The 12,662-nt window shown below is 45.4% G+C and overlaps 2 long non-coding RNA genes across 5 annotated transcripts; both read left to right on the top strand.

Moving 5' to 3' along the window:
* The first annotated feature begins 2,563 nt into the window (after window positions 1-2,563).
* LOC109782190 (uncharacterized) lies at window positions 2,564-6,196 on the top strand. 4 transcript variants are annotated; one of them, XR_012188608.1, is made up of 8 exons: window positions 2,564-3,334; window positions 3,536-3,633; window positions 4,004-4,076; window positions 4,789-4,882; window positions 5,296-5,490; window positions 5,683-5,760; window positions 5,865-5,926; window positions 6,010-6,196. It is a non-coding gene; the product is annotated as an uncharacterized lncRNA (long non-coding RNA). The 4 variants fall into 4 exon arrangements; XR_012188603.1 differs by having other exon boundaries at window positions 5,879-5,926; XR_012188617.1 differs by having other exon boundaries at window positions 5,683-5,750; window positions 5,879-6,039.
* A 221-nt stretch (window positions 6,197-6,417) lies between these two features.
* On the top strand, window positions 6,418-8,457 carry LOC141026448 (uncharacterized). Its single transcript, XR_012188619.1, has 2 exons — window positions 6,418-7,002; window positions 7,725-8,457. It is a non-coding gene; the product is annotated as an uncharacterized lncRNA (long non-coding RNA).
* The last annotated feature ends 4,205 nt before the right edge of the window (window positions 8,458-12,662 follow it).

Below are 12,662 nucleotides of genomic sequence, written 5' to 3' on the forward strand. Positions count from 1 at the left end.
GCCAACACGAACGCACACATACAAAAATCACACCGACAACTAGCAAAGTCATACGACCGAAGCTATGCCAAGGCGGATAGAAAACAAAAAGAAAGTTAAAAAAAGCAATGATAATCCACGCCGGGCAGGTGTTGATCCAAAAAAAAAGATGGTGCAAGCGCACGTGATCCGAACGTGGACACAGCCATGCAGACTAAACGCGCACGCACTATGAAAGCGGTTTGCCAAAGACCATCCGCGGAACCAAAACCTCCGTCGATGTTCAAGTGACATCGGTCGCAGCTCAAATGGCAAGAAGAGATGGTACCGCCAAAATCTTATGGAGACACTCCGGCGATCCCATGCTTCCGATGCAAGTGTTTGTCAATGGTAAATCTTAGCATGACCATGGGCCCCAGACAATACACCACGAGCCTACACTACGGCGCCTTGGCTGCAACAAGCCGTCAATATCATCGAACATGACTTGGCTATCTGTACCGCTATCACATCCCTGAACTACCACCGCGCACCATGTTCGCAAGGCCACACTGCAGCAACGGATCATCCCTGCTTGATGGCACAAAAGCAACCAGCAAACCGCCACCAGCCACTAGTCTCGCTAGCTAGGCCCAACTCCAAGATGATACCCCCAACGGGGAACACGACCCCAAGTGCCGCCATCATCCGATCCGGGCAAACCCGGACCTAGGGTTTCCCCTCAAGTGTTCTGGCAAGGAAGCCGAAGATTACATGTCGATGCCTTCATCCAGGTAGCGACGCCCATAGGCGCCGTCGTCGTTGGCTTCGACCGTAGTCAAAGTCTGGCTTTCGCCCGCAGTCTCCATCTCCTCCAGAAAAATGAGCCTAGCTGCTCCAGCATGTCCATCTTCTTAACCACAGGACCACCATGGCCGGAGGACTGGATCCTTCTAAACCGGAAAGTCCCGATGTAGGCCGATGAAATATGAATCAGATCAGGGACCGCACCGCCCGAAGAAGACGCCAGGCCAGATCACCGGAGCGTCGTCGCCTTGTGCACGCCATCCAGCCACCGCCTTGCATCTGGGCCTCCCAGCGTCGACGCCATGCCGCCGCCCACCGGTGAGCGCCGCAGCCCCACCACCCTCTCCTGCAGGTCCGACCAAGGCATCCCGTGTCCAGCCGCCACACGGATCAGCCGAGGCATCCGATGGGTTGCCGCCAATGAGATCCAGGCCGGGGAAGAGAGGCTGACTCAGGGAAGCGCCCCACCGCCGCCGTCCCCGGACTTGCCCGGGCTTCGCCTGCAGGGCCTCAGGCGGCGGCGAGACGAGGAGGAGGGAGGGGGAGTCCGGCGGCGACGCGGTTGGATCTCCCCTGAGTCGCTAGAGAAGGAGGCGACGCGGGGGTCCTCTCTAGATTTTTCTGTCGTATTTTTTTTTTAAAAATGGGAGAGATTTTCACTTCCCAGCCTCTGCACCAACTATGGATGCATACGGCCATTTTAGTATGAGTACCAAGATGAACATGGTCCTCAGAATATATTTTTAAATAAGTATCAAGATATTTCTTAATGAGTGGTTCCTCCTTAATAAATGGGAGAAACCCCCTGTGTATCACCTGTCAATTCTAGGAATTAAACTCGGGTCGTTAGGCTGCACAACCGCATGCCCAACCACTGAGCCAAGACTCTCTTTGCATATACCTAGGCGCCGGATAACCAGAACCAAGAAGGTGGCCAATTGGACTGCGGCGTCCATCTTTTTTGTTGCTTCTGGAATGAGTTTATGTGGCGCAGTTGCCCGTCCTCTCCTAATAGAGCATGAAGGAGTGTACTACACTGCCGAGAGTGCACATGCTAGTGGAGCAAGGCTGCCTGCCTGAGAGTGTGCTCAAGCAAGTGGGGAGCGCAGAAGCAGAAGGGTGCGATGATAAGGAGTGAAGATGGACGACCTGCATCAATTGTTTCATGGAGAACAAGAAGGATTGTATCTACGTAGGTAACGGTCAAATAAATGGTTTTGTTACATGCGGGTCCCAGCTGTCATAATCATGATTAATTTTAAAGCACTATGTGATTAGGGTTTTTGAAATAACCGACCAACCGTTTGGTAGTTATCTATAAAAGAATAAAAACCGATAGTTTTTTAAACCCTAGCCTGTAAAGTAGTAGTAGTTTTATACTATTTACTCGTCTCCTAGCGATAAGGCTTCACCAAAGTACATACAATTGCACTGCAGCACCGGCCGTGTACAAGTACGGACATGTCTGCGTCGCTATCCATGATGGTGTCGTGTTTGGACTGGAGGCGAACGAGAGGAGAGGGAGAAGCCAACTCGATCCGCGAGGCTGTTAACCGTTTGTCTAATTCACATCTAGATGTTTTTTAAAAATGTCACATCTAAACTACCACAAATATACTATAATGCAGCAACAAGAAATCTTTCCTTAATAATAAAGCGATTATCGCGTGTGCACCATCATCGTCGCGCTTTTGCTAAAAAGTCCCTGTGGTTTTTGATTATTCAACCCCCAGTCCCTCTTTTAGTGGAGGTCTGAAAAACGGTTCGTTTTTTAAAAAAAAGAAAAGAAAAAAAAACTGCGTCTTATCCAGACGCCGGCGCTTCCCTTCCAGCCATGGAGGAGCAGGAGAAGTTGAGGGGCGGGCGGAGCAGGAGAAGTTGATGGGCGGCGCGGCGGAGGAGAAGTTGAGGGGCGGGCGGAGCAGGAAAAGCTAATGGGCGGCGCGACGGAGCAGGAGAAGTTGAGGGGCGGCGCGTTGACGGTGGCGACAGCTTCGGGTGGGCTCGTGGGCGAGCGTGCTGCAGGAAAAATCAGGTCCCCGCCGGCGACGAGCTTGCTGGAGCCGACGAAGGGACCCGCGCGCGTTGGCCGGCCTTGCTCTGGCGGCGGAGCTCGAGGGCGTGCCGGCTGCTGCACGTGGCGGAGCTGCTGCTCCTGCTTTTTCGCTGCGTCGGCCGGCCTTCAGTGGCGGCGGCGCCGGCCTTGCTCTGGCGACGGAGCTCGAGGGCGTGTCGGCTGCTGCACGTGGCGGAGCTGCTGCTCCTGCTGTTCCGCCGCCGTCGGCCGGCCTTCAGTGGCGGCGGCTCGAGCTCCTGGGCATGGCCAGCGGCTGCTCCAGTTGCTGGGCGCGGCGGCCGGAGCAACACACACCAGTTCTTCCTGCAGCCGCGTCGCCCACGTTCCCGAAAACCACCGTCCGCCATGGCCGATGAACCCAGTGCTCTCGAGTCCCTCGGCTTGCTCCCGCGGCACCAACATGCTCCTGATCTAGAAGAATTGCCGAGGCGTCCAGGGTGGGACTGCTCTCCAATACGGACTCCAGGTCATTTTGGCCTGAAAGAATTCCAGGTGTTTATTTAGCTGAACTGAATCCCGAGATTTGGACATGCTGTTTTAACTGATGCTATTAGAAACGGCTAGAAAAAGATAAATTAGTAGTAACTGGAAAAATGAATACCCGCGGAAGGTCTACAATAGCTGATTGTATTCATTGTAGAAAAAGCATTTAAGCTCTTTAATTTATTAATTGATCCTGGAGCTATGGTGCAGATAGTGGCCATGGTGGATGTATGAGGTGATCTGGGTGCTGCATTTGATGGCCATGATCTGTTTGCTGCAGGCCAACTCCCTGCTTGTGGCCTCTGAAGGTTGGGAAACTATAATTGAAATGTATCTGAAGACATGGTCAGCACGTTTAGGCACTTACGAATTCGAAAATGTTAATTGTTTGTTGTGCACTGAAGTTTTTGTGTTCATAGTACTTCACGCCGATAGCTGATAAGGCATTGATTTTTTGCAAATGTATACATAGAAAAGACATGTAACTGTAGATTTTTTAAAGACAGCTAGCTACTTGGATTACGCATCGGCAAGTACTCCCACAGATACAATTAGAACTGGGTTTGCTCTTAATTAAGCAGCTCGCTAGATAACTTTTAAGGATTTTCCCCAAATCAAAATAATAACCTTGAAGTTCAGATCTTCTACTGAAAGTCCTTTTCTATCTATGAACATCAGGAGACAACTTCCAGTTCCAATAGACCTATCCGATAGAATTCTCGAAGCTATTAGCCTGCAAGCTCTCAATCAGGTATTGTATTCGCAACTTAGCGTATTTTTTACTGAAGTTTGGTGCCTAACTCCCAAACATCTTTTGTCAATCGTAAGAATGTAGATGTTGACAACTTGACATAAATTTTATGCTTTCTGCAAGAAGAGTGGTATCAATATTAATAGAGAAGTAGACATTGTTCGAATTATTCTCGATTATTTGTGTTATGTTAATAGCTGCCTGCTCTGTTCTTAACTGTGTATCCTTGCTCCTTGGTCCCCTGTCAACTGTACAAAAGGTAATTTATCAGAATCTTACAGCCTTTTAGCTGCACCTGAGCCTATGAGGTTCCTTAGTTTCACCACTGAACATGAAGCCACTCAAGTCTGAAGTCTGAAACGATTGTCGGCAATCGCAGTATGAATTCAGAATTGAGAAAATGATGCACTATCAATAAAATCATTACAACCATTGTCGATTTAAACCGATGAATGTGCTTACTTCCATGGTGCTACAGTATATACAATCCCAATGATTTGTATTCCTTGTGCCATCAAAATTTCTGCCGATGCAACTGTGAGCTCAGGGGCAATTTGTTTTATATTTTTATATAGTTGCAATAAAATGCTATGGTTGCACGTTGGCTTTGCATGTCTGATTAGCTGGCTGATGAATATTGTTACTCAATTAAAATGATCTGGGATCTTTTCATGCCAATAAATACTCTCTGAATTGTTTGTGTTTTGCACAGAGTTCATGTAGCAAAAAATGTGATGTCTGAAGGGATGCACATGTCTCCTTGGTAAAAAAAGAGACTGCAATTAACACAAATCCAATGCATCAAGGTCAGCAGTTCCATATTTTTATGACCGGGAGTGTACCACTTCATGCATGCACTTTCTTTTATTGTCGATAACACGCCCGATGCTTCGCGAAATGTCTGAATGAGAAAGATAGATAGATAGATAGATAGATAGGTAGAGATGGAGAGTATGTAAGTGATGGAGCGTCATGTGGTCTTGACGCACGGGCATTCGTATCTACTCCTACTTACTTGAATCTTCTATTCCCAGTTAATTAGAATTTTTTTATTTGTGGTCATCTCCTAAGTACGCAAATTATTTTTTGTGTTAAAGAGCAGTACGTTCTGTTTTCATTTGTGACCTGAAGGTCAGCAACGTCAAGCTTGCATGCATCTGAAGGCATGTTCCATCCTTGAATGTATACTAATATAAAGGCATGTTACAATTGTGGGCAGGTAGAAAATTCATCATTTTATACAAGGACTATGGAGTTAAATTTTTGTTGGTTGCTTTCGACTTTCACCATTTGGCCAGCTCTATCTCTTTCACACCTCTTCCTCTGTGACAAAGGGATGAAGCTATTGGTTTCAAATTTGAAATAAAGGCCTGAAGTTGGCACCAACGCTCCAACGCAAATTTGATACATCAAGGTTAGCTTTTACATAGCTTTTGTTACTGAAAATATATCAGAGAAGCACTTCCGAATCAATTATCGGTGTTTAAAATATATTTTTAGATATCATGGAGCATACATAATCCCGGCATCAACTTTTGTGTAGCGCTTGATATATGTTTATAATCATTTGCAAGACTACGTTAAGAAAATGATGTGAAATATTTAGATTGGTACGCTGCGAGGAGTGGGCTGGAATGACATGTTTCCTCTCTCTATATTGTCATAGTGGTGGAGGTACATGCAGGTCTGACGCCATTTTTACATATTTGCATATATCAATGGTCAATTTTTTTTCTGTTTTCCTACTGACATTTACATACTACTTTGCGTTTTAAAAGCTACAAACAGTTTTCTCTGTGCAGACCATGAAGAGATGCATCTCAGAGGACAAGCAATGCCATGTTTTCATTGTACTGAAAATACTTAGTTTCCTGGTCTATTTTGTTAGTAATCTATATATAACTATATTTTCTTATTGATTTTCTCTGTGCAGACCATAAAGGGATGCCTCCCAGGACAAGCATTTTCGTATTTTCATTGTACTAAAAAACATAATTTCCTGGTCATTTTTGTTATTAATCTGTACATAACTATATTTATTATTATGAGGTGAAAATATTCTGAGGATGCTTTCAGGTACATAAAGATATATAATGTATTCAGCTTCTGCTTACACTTTAGTTCAATGTGTTCAGCCTCATACCACCAGCAGTGCCAGTTTTGCTTACTTCCATTAATAGCCATGTAGGGATCAATCCTGCCCTGTTATGTCGTATCCAATTACATATTTATGCCTTCTCTTTGGTAATTTGAGCATTTGCTTTCATCGTTGTTAGTTACCAGTCATGCATCGAGTCTACCAGCGCCAATCAGCTACTCATGGAAAAAGGGTCCAATTGTATTTCCTTTTTACAATTTCATGTAGCTAGGATGGATAAGAAAAGGCTTGAATGATGCAGTTGATTAGAATGTGGAGTGCATATTTGCTTTAATTAAATATACGCCATTTTTTATCTCCCGTTGCAACGCACGGGCATCTTTGCTAGTAAAAAAAACAGGACAAAAAAATAGATCACAAACAGAGTGGATATTAATTTAGATGTCACATCTAGATGTGTCCTAGACTGACTCTAGAGTTAATCACGACCCAACTATTACTAGGTTAGTCGTGTCCGGTTCGTACATGGCACCGACTCGGTTCTGTAAGTAGTACTCTACTAGTTATATACACACACAGTACACCTTTGAGAAACATCTCAGGTCAAAAGAAAAGAAATTGATCAACTCGATCGCGTGCCGCAACTAGCCGGAAACAAATCGTATCGTCGGCGGCGTAATAGTCCCTAACCAACTGTCCGCAGGCAGGCGACGGTCGATGGCGGCGCTCAGACAGGCGGCGACGAGGCTGGTGCAGCGAACTGTTGTTGGAGTGGAGCAACGCCGCCCCCTCACCCTGTTGTCGCCGAGGCTCATCCACACCCAGCAGGTACGTAGGTCGCCTAAGCGAAATCTTTACACCCCGTTAGTTTTGAGCCATCCGTCGATCTGTGCACGTCATGTATGTACTATATATATATTCCCTCCATCTCAAAATTCTTGTCTTACATTTGTCTAAATACGAATGTATCTAGTTACGTTTTAGTGTTAGATACATCCGTATCTAGACAAGTCTAAGACAAATTTTTTTGGACGAAGAGACTCTAGACCTCATACATGGGCAAGCAATCGTGACCGTGGTTGTGTTTTGCCAAGGCTGATGTTTGTTGTCTTTTTCTTTTGGGGCTTGCTGAGTTGTGCCCTCAGCATTAACCTTTGTAGTTTGCTTGTCTGCTATCGTGTGTGTCGTGTGGTGTTGATCTTTATCTTGACCTTGTTGGCTCTGGTGGTTGCTTTATATATAAAGTATAAGGCGAAAGCCTTTTTGGTAGCTAGGTTAAACTGTGTCTTTCTCTATCTCATGTGCGGCCATTGATAATATTTTTGAACCTTTATTGTTTATTAGTGTGCAGTCTGGTCAGGTGTACTGTTGGACTTGTTTATTTTCCACCTCACTTTGTGGCCCAGCTGGACTCTGCAATCTTTTATTTCGTGCCTAGTCCCCTGAAGTCCCAAAAATGTAGATATTACATTCATTGTTCATGCATAACATCAGTGGGAAACATGCCACTAGATACAACTCAACACTCATATACGTTCTGTGTGTTCCAGAATTCAAGATACATGTTCTCCCCAAAAGAACACCAATACACCATGCGTCGCAAATCCAGCAGAAGAAAGAGCAGCCGTACGATCTCCTTGCCCACACGGAGGCAGATTGAGCGGCTTCTGGGTCAGATTTGCATGTGCTCTCGACTCTCTCCACACGAATCGAGCCTAGACCATATGACCCTCAATGGTACAATATCAACCAACCATATGCAGACATACTCTATATATCTTGCTAGCTAGCTACTGGAGTTGATATATTAGTATTCTTTTTGTACAATTTATCGCATCCCACTTAATTACGTGCACGTAGGCGCCGGATAACCAGAACCAATAAGGTGAGGGGTTGGACTGCGGCGTCGCTTTTTTTTGTCGCCTCTAGGATGAGTTTATGTGGCGTGGTTGCCCGCCCTAAATTAGTAGATCATGAAGGATTGTATTATACTGCTGAGAGTGTGCCCAAGCTAGTGGAGCAAGGCTGCCTGCCTGAGAGTCTGCTGAAACAACTGGAGTAGCGCAGAAGCAAAGGGTACAATGAAAAGGAGTGAAGATGGACGGCATGCATCTTGTTTTATGGAGAAGCAAGACATCTGATTGATATAAGTTCTTTTCCAGCGCTATATATTCATAATTGTTGTTGTAGATATTTGTTACGTTGCTGACATGGTATGTTTTCCGTTCGAGTGAATTCTATGAATATTGTTAGATGGCTCTTATAGAGTCTCCAATCCATTCATTCGTTGGGTTTGCTTGGTGAAGTTTCATTCAAGAAAGAAGACATGTGTAGTTATGAGGAAATTTTGAGGTAATATCTAGCTAGGTGGGTTTACTTGCTTCTTTGCAATTGTTATTCATACGAATTGAGCTGATCATTAAAAGCAACTCGTTGAAGCGTCGAGCCGGGCCGAGCCAGGTCGCAAAGAGCAAGACGGTCCACCCTGGCATGCACGCACATCTTCGGTCCATCTTTGCTTGCTACATTTGATGGTATTGGATAATTTTAAGGATTATATAATATGTTGGGCACAATGTGCCAAGCACACTGCATCTCTTCAAATGATGTACTCTACGTTATCAGAGCATCTACAATCAGACTTGATTAGGTGGGAAATACCCCCCCCCCCCCCCCCCCCGGTGGCATGTGTGATTTTTTTTAAGATCACTCGGCAAATCTAGAGCCTAAACATCCGCGGGTGCATCCCTCATTTGTCCTTCCGGACAACCACAACCCTCATATTCAAATCTCCAAATTCATGCAAACCCATGCATGTCCATGATATAGCACCAATTCATGACCCATTTAACAATTCAACCAATCAAAATAAACCACAATTCAATAGATGTGAAATGAAATTCAACACTTCATAGATCTCTCTCTTTCTCTCTCCCTCCCCCCCCCCCCCCCCCCCCCCCCCCTATTAGAATGTATATAGACGCATTTTAATGTGTTTGTTCACTTGTTTCAGTCTATATGCGGTCCATACTGAAATATACAAAATATCTTATGCTTGTGAACGAGGGAAAACTAATTGTTTCTCATTAAGAGTATCTCTGAGAATTATTTCTTAATAAGAGTTTTAGTAGTTTTTAGTTTAGATTATCATATAGAAAGAAATGAAAACAAGCTGATAAGATTGCATGACTAGAAATCCTTTGAGACGTACTGATCATGTTAATGAACTTAATTAAATGCATTTTTTAGCCATGAACTCACCAGTACGAATATGCATACATATATCCAGAAAATCTCAAGCAAAATGGAAGGGAAAGGACATATATGACATGAAGAGTGGAGATGAAGCTCACCAGAACACCTACCGGATAAAGGTGCTGACAATGAACCCAACTGATCAACCAAAGTATTCCAAACTTCTGAACACTTTGACATGCTTTCGACTGGCTGGCGAGCAAGCCTACTGCTTGTACCCATGTTGCAACCATGATCTTCTGTTTCCTGTTCATTAACAGTGTTGATTGCCCATAAATCAATTTCAGGCATGTAGATTAAGCACCTTCCAAGGTGTAGACCTTTCATTGGTCAACGAAAAGCAAAAATAAACTATGGAAACAAATGAAAGATGCCAATAGAGTACTAGATGGATAGTCAATAGATCATTGGACATCAACTAAAAGAGGAACTTAAGTTACTGAGACAACATTACATGATTGCCTTTGGATGGTGTGACAATGTGTTTTAAACTCACATGATGTGGTCAAAAAATGATAATGGTTCAGCTAAACTAAGTTTGCTTATTTACATGAGTCCAGATAGGCATTAAACTCAATCTATAAAGAATCACCATTTCTATGGCGCATCAATCTTCGGTAATCGAACTTGGCAATGTGCAGCACTACAGCTCAGCTGAAATGAATTCGACCTCAAATGGATAAACAAACTTGAATTTTCAAATGTAGATACATATTAGCTACATACTCAACTCACTATCTATTCCGAATGATCAGGAGAAAGATCCAACATGAGGTGCATAACTATATTCATCCCCAGCGCTATGTTAGATGCACAAAATGAACTTTCTTTTTTCGAAATGGAGGCAACATATTTGCCTCGTATACTAATTAAGGAGAGAAAATAGTTTTACAGTTATCACTGAAACACCTCATGACAATTACTCTTGGGAAACAATTTTCCATACTCCCTCCATCCACATATATAGGGCCTAATGCGTTTTTCGAGATTGCCTTTAACTATTGATAAGATTAATGGTATATGTGATATATAATGTGAAAATTATATCATTGGAAGCTCCTTTCATGTGCGAATTTGACGGTATGCTTTGTGTAACTTGCATGTCATATATTATTGCTCTAATATGTAGTCGAAGTTAGCCTCGAAAAACGCATTGGGCCCTATATAGATGGATAGAGGGAGTATAGGTTATGTGTCCGCGCGGTGACGAAAGCTTTGGCCTCTTCCAAGATGATGCGGAGTAAGATTGGTGGTCAGGCGCTCTTGGGGTGGAAGACGCGCAAGTTTCTCTCATTCTAAACAGTAAGAAAGGCATGGTGAGGGAGGCCAATGCCTTTCTACCTGGGTTGCTCCATATGGATGTTGATCCAAAGCTAGATGGCCTAAATAGAAGGTGTAGCTACATGGTATGAAAATCCACTTCCCGTCTAGCTTCGCTCGGAGTACCCCGCGGCGCTAGCTTGGGCGACACGGGTAGCCGCCCAACCCCGCCGCCTCAGGCTCCTCCTCTTGTTCCTCCCCTCCTCGTCGTCGCCGGTCGGTTGCGCTAGACAAAGCCCCGGTGGCCAATGGTGGCAAATCCGTCCTCTCATGGTTGGAGGCATCAATGCGGGATGCAGCTGGTTCTTTCGCTCAAATCCGGCCATGGATGGCTGGCAGCGCGAGGCCCTGAGGCGGTTGTCGCCCGCTCGTCCTCTTCATCTAAGGCTGCAGCGGCTCCTACGACAGTGGTGGTCACGATCTACAACACCACTAGCAACGCTAGCAGCAACGCCAGATTCGAAGGCCATGGTGCATGGTGTCAGCTGGCCAAGGGTCTTTGGTCCGGGTCCGACAACGGTGGCGTAGCCTACCCCGCGGCAGATGTGGCGACTGGTGCATGTTCCATGTTGGCCCCTTGTCCTTCTTGATCACTCCGGTCTGCGGCGTCGACCTCACTGCGGGATTGCGGTGGCCATCAAAAGATCTTAGTGGGGGTTTCTCTCTTCAGATCCGGTGGTGACTTCACGGCAAGATGCAAACTACGTATGATGGCTTGACACAGAGGGATGGTGGTGCAGTGGCGGCGGTCATACATCACATGCAGCTGCTGGGTCATGGAAAAGTGGTGGTGACAACGCATGATTTTGCCTAATGTTTTTGTCATTATTTGGTTTTAGGATGCAATTCTAATGTCTTTTCTCTCCTAATTTGCAAGATCTACATGAAGAAGGAAATTCTGGACCTAAAAGAGCTACATTAGAGATAGCAATTCTGCGGAGCTCCAAATGACCTAAAATTTTGCGGAGATTTTTTATAGAATAAATAAAAAATACTGGAATGAAAAACCACCGAAGAGGGGCCACCAGTTGCCTACAAGGCAACAGAGTGCACCTACCCCCCCCCCCCCCCCCCCCCCCCCGCGCATCCTGATGCCTTGCCGGACCCACAGCAGTCCTCCGGTGCCCCCCTTGTGCTATATAAAGCCTTTTGCCCTGGAAAAAATTAAGAGAAGACTTTTGGGATGAAGCGCCGCCGTCTTGAGGCGGAACTTGGGTAGGAGCACTTTTCCTCTCTGGCAGAGCAATTTCGACGGGGATACTTCCCTTCGGGACGGGGAGATCGAAGCCATCGACATCACCAACGATCCTCTGATCATGGGAGGACCAATCTTCATCAACATCTTCAACAACCCCATCAGCCCAAACCCTAGTTCATCAGCCCAAACTCATACAGAAGACGGCCAGATGAAGGAAATCTCTCCTCCCACACTGGATCTGCACCTTGTTTTTGCATCTCCACCGTTGGATTATCATCACTTCCTTAGGCCTTGTTCGGTTGCATTGGGTTTGAGGAGGATTGTGAGGGAATAAATCCCCAGTAAGTCAAATTCCTCCCCCAATCCCCTTGGGGAAGGGATTAAACGAACAAGCCCTCAGTTTGTGCAGCGTGAGCCGACCAAAATACCATTGCCTCCTTTCCACTTCCTGTCAGAGAAGGCGCGCTCGGCTGGGGAAGAACGTCCTGACTGATTTGGGCAGTGTGATCATGGAACACATGCTCAGGTTGGGAGGAGAAATGGCCAACAGGGCCTCACAGACGACAATGCATAGCACAGATAAGCATTCATCCAACAATTGAATAAGACTCATTCCCATACAATTTGCTCGAACAGAAAGGATAACGTATCTTACAAATGCCATCCCAGAGCATCCAGTAATAATACTACCAAGTTCTAGACTGAAAGGTTAACA

Source organism: Aegilops tauschii, chromosome 1 (assembly GCF_002575655.3).
Source record: "Aegilops tauschii subsp. strangulata cultivar AL8/78 chromosome 1, Aet v6.0, whole genome shotgun sequence".
Lineage (NCBI taxonomy): Eukaryota > Viridiplantae > Streptophyta > Magnoliopsida > Poales > Poaceae > Aegilops > Aegilops tauschii.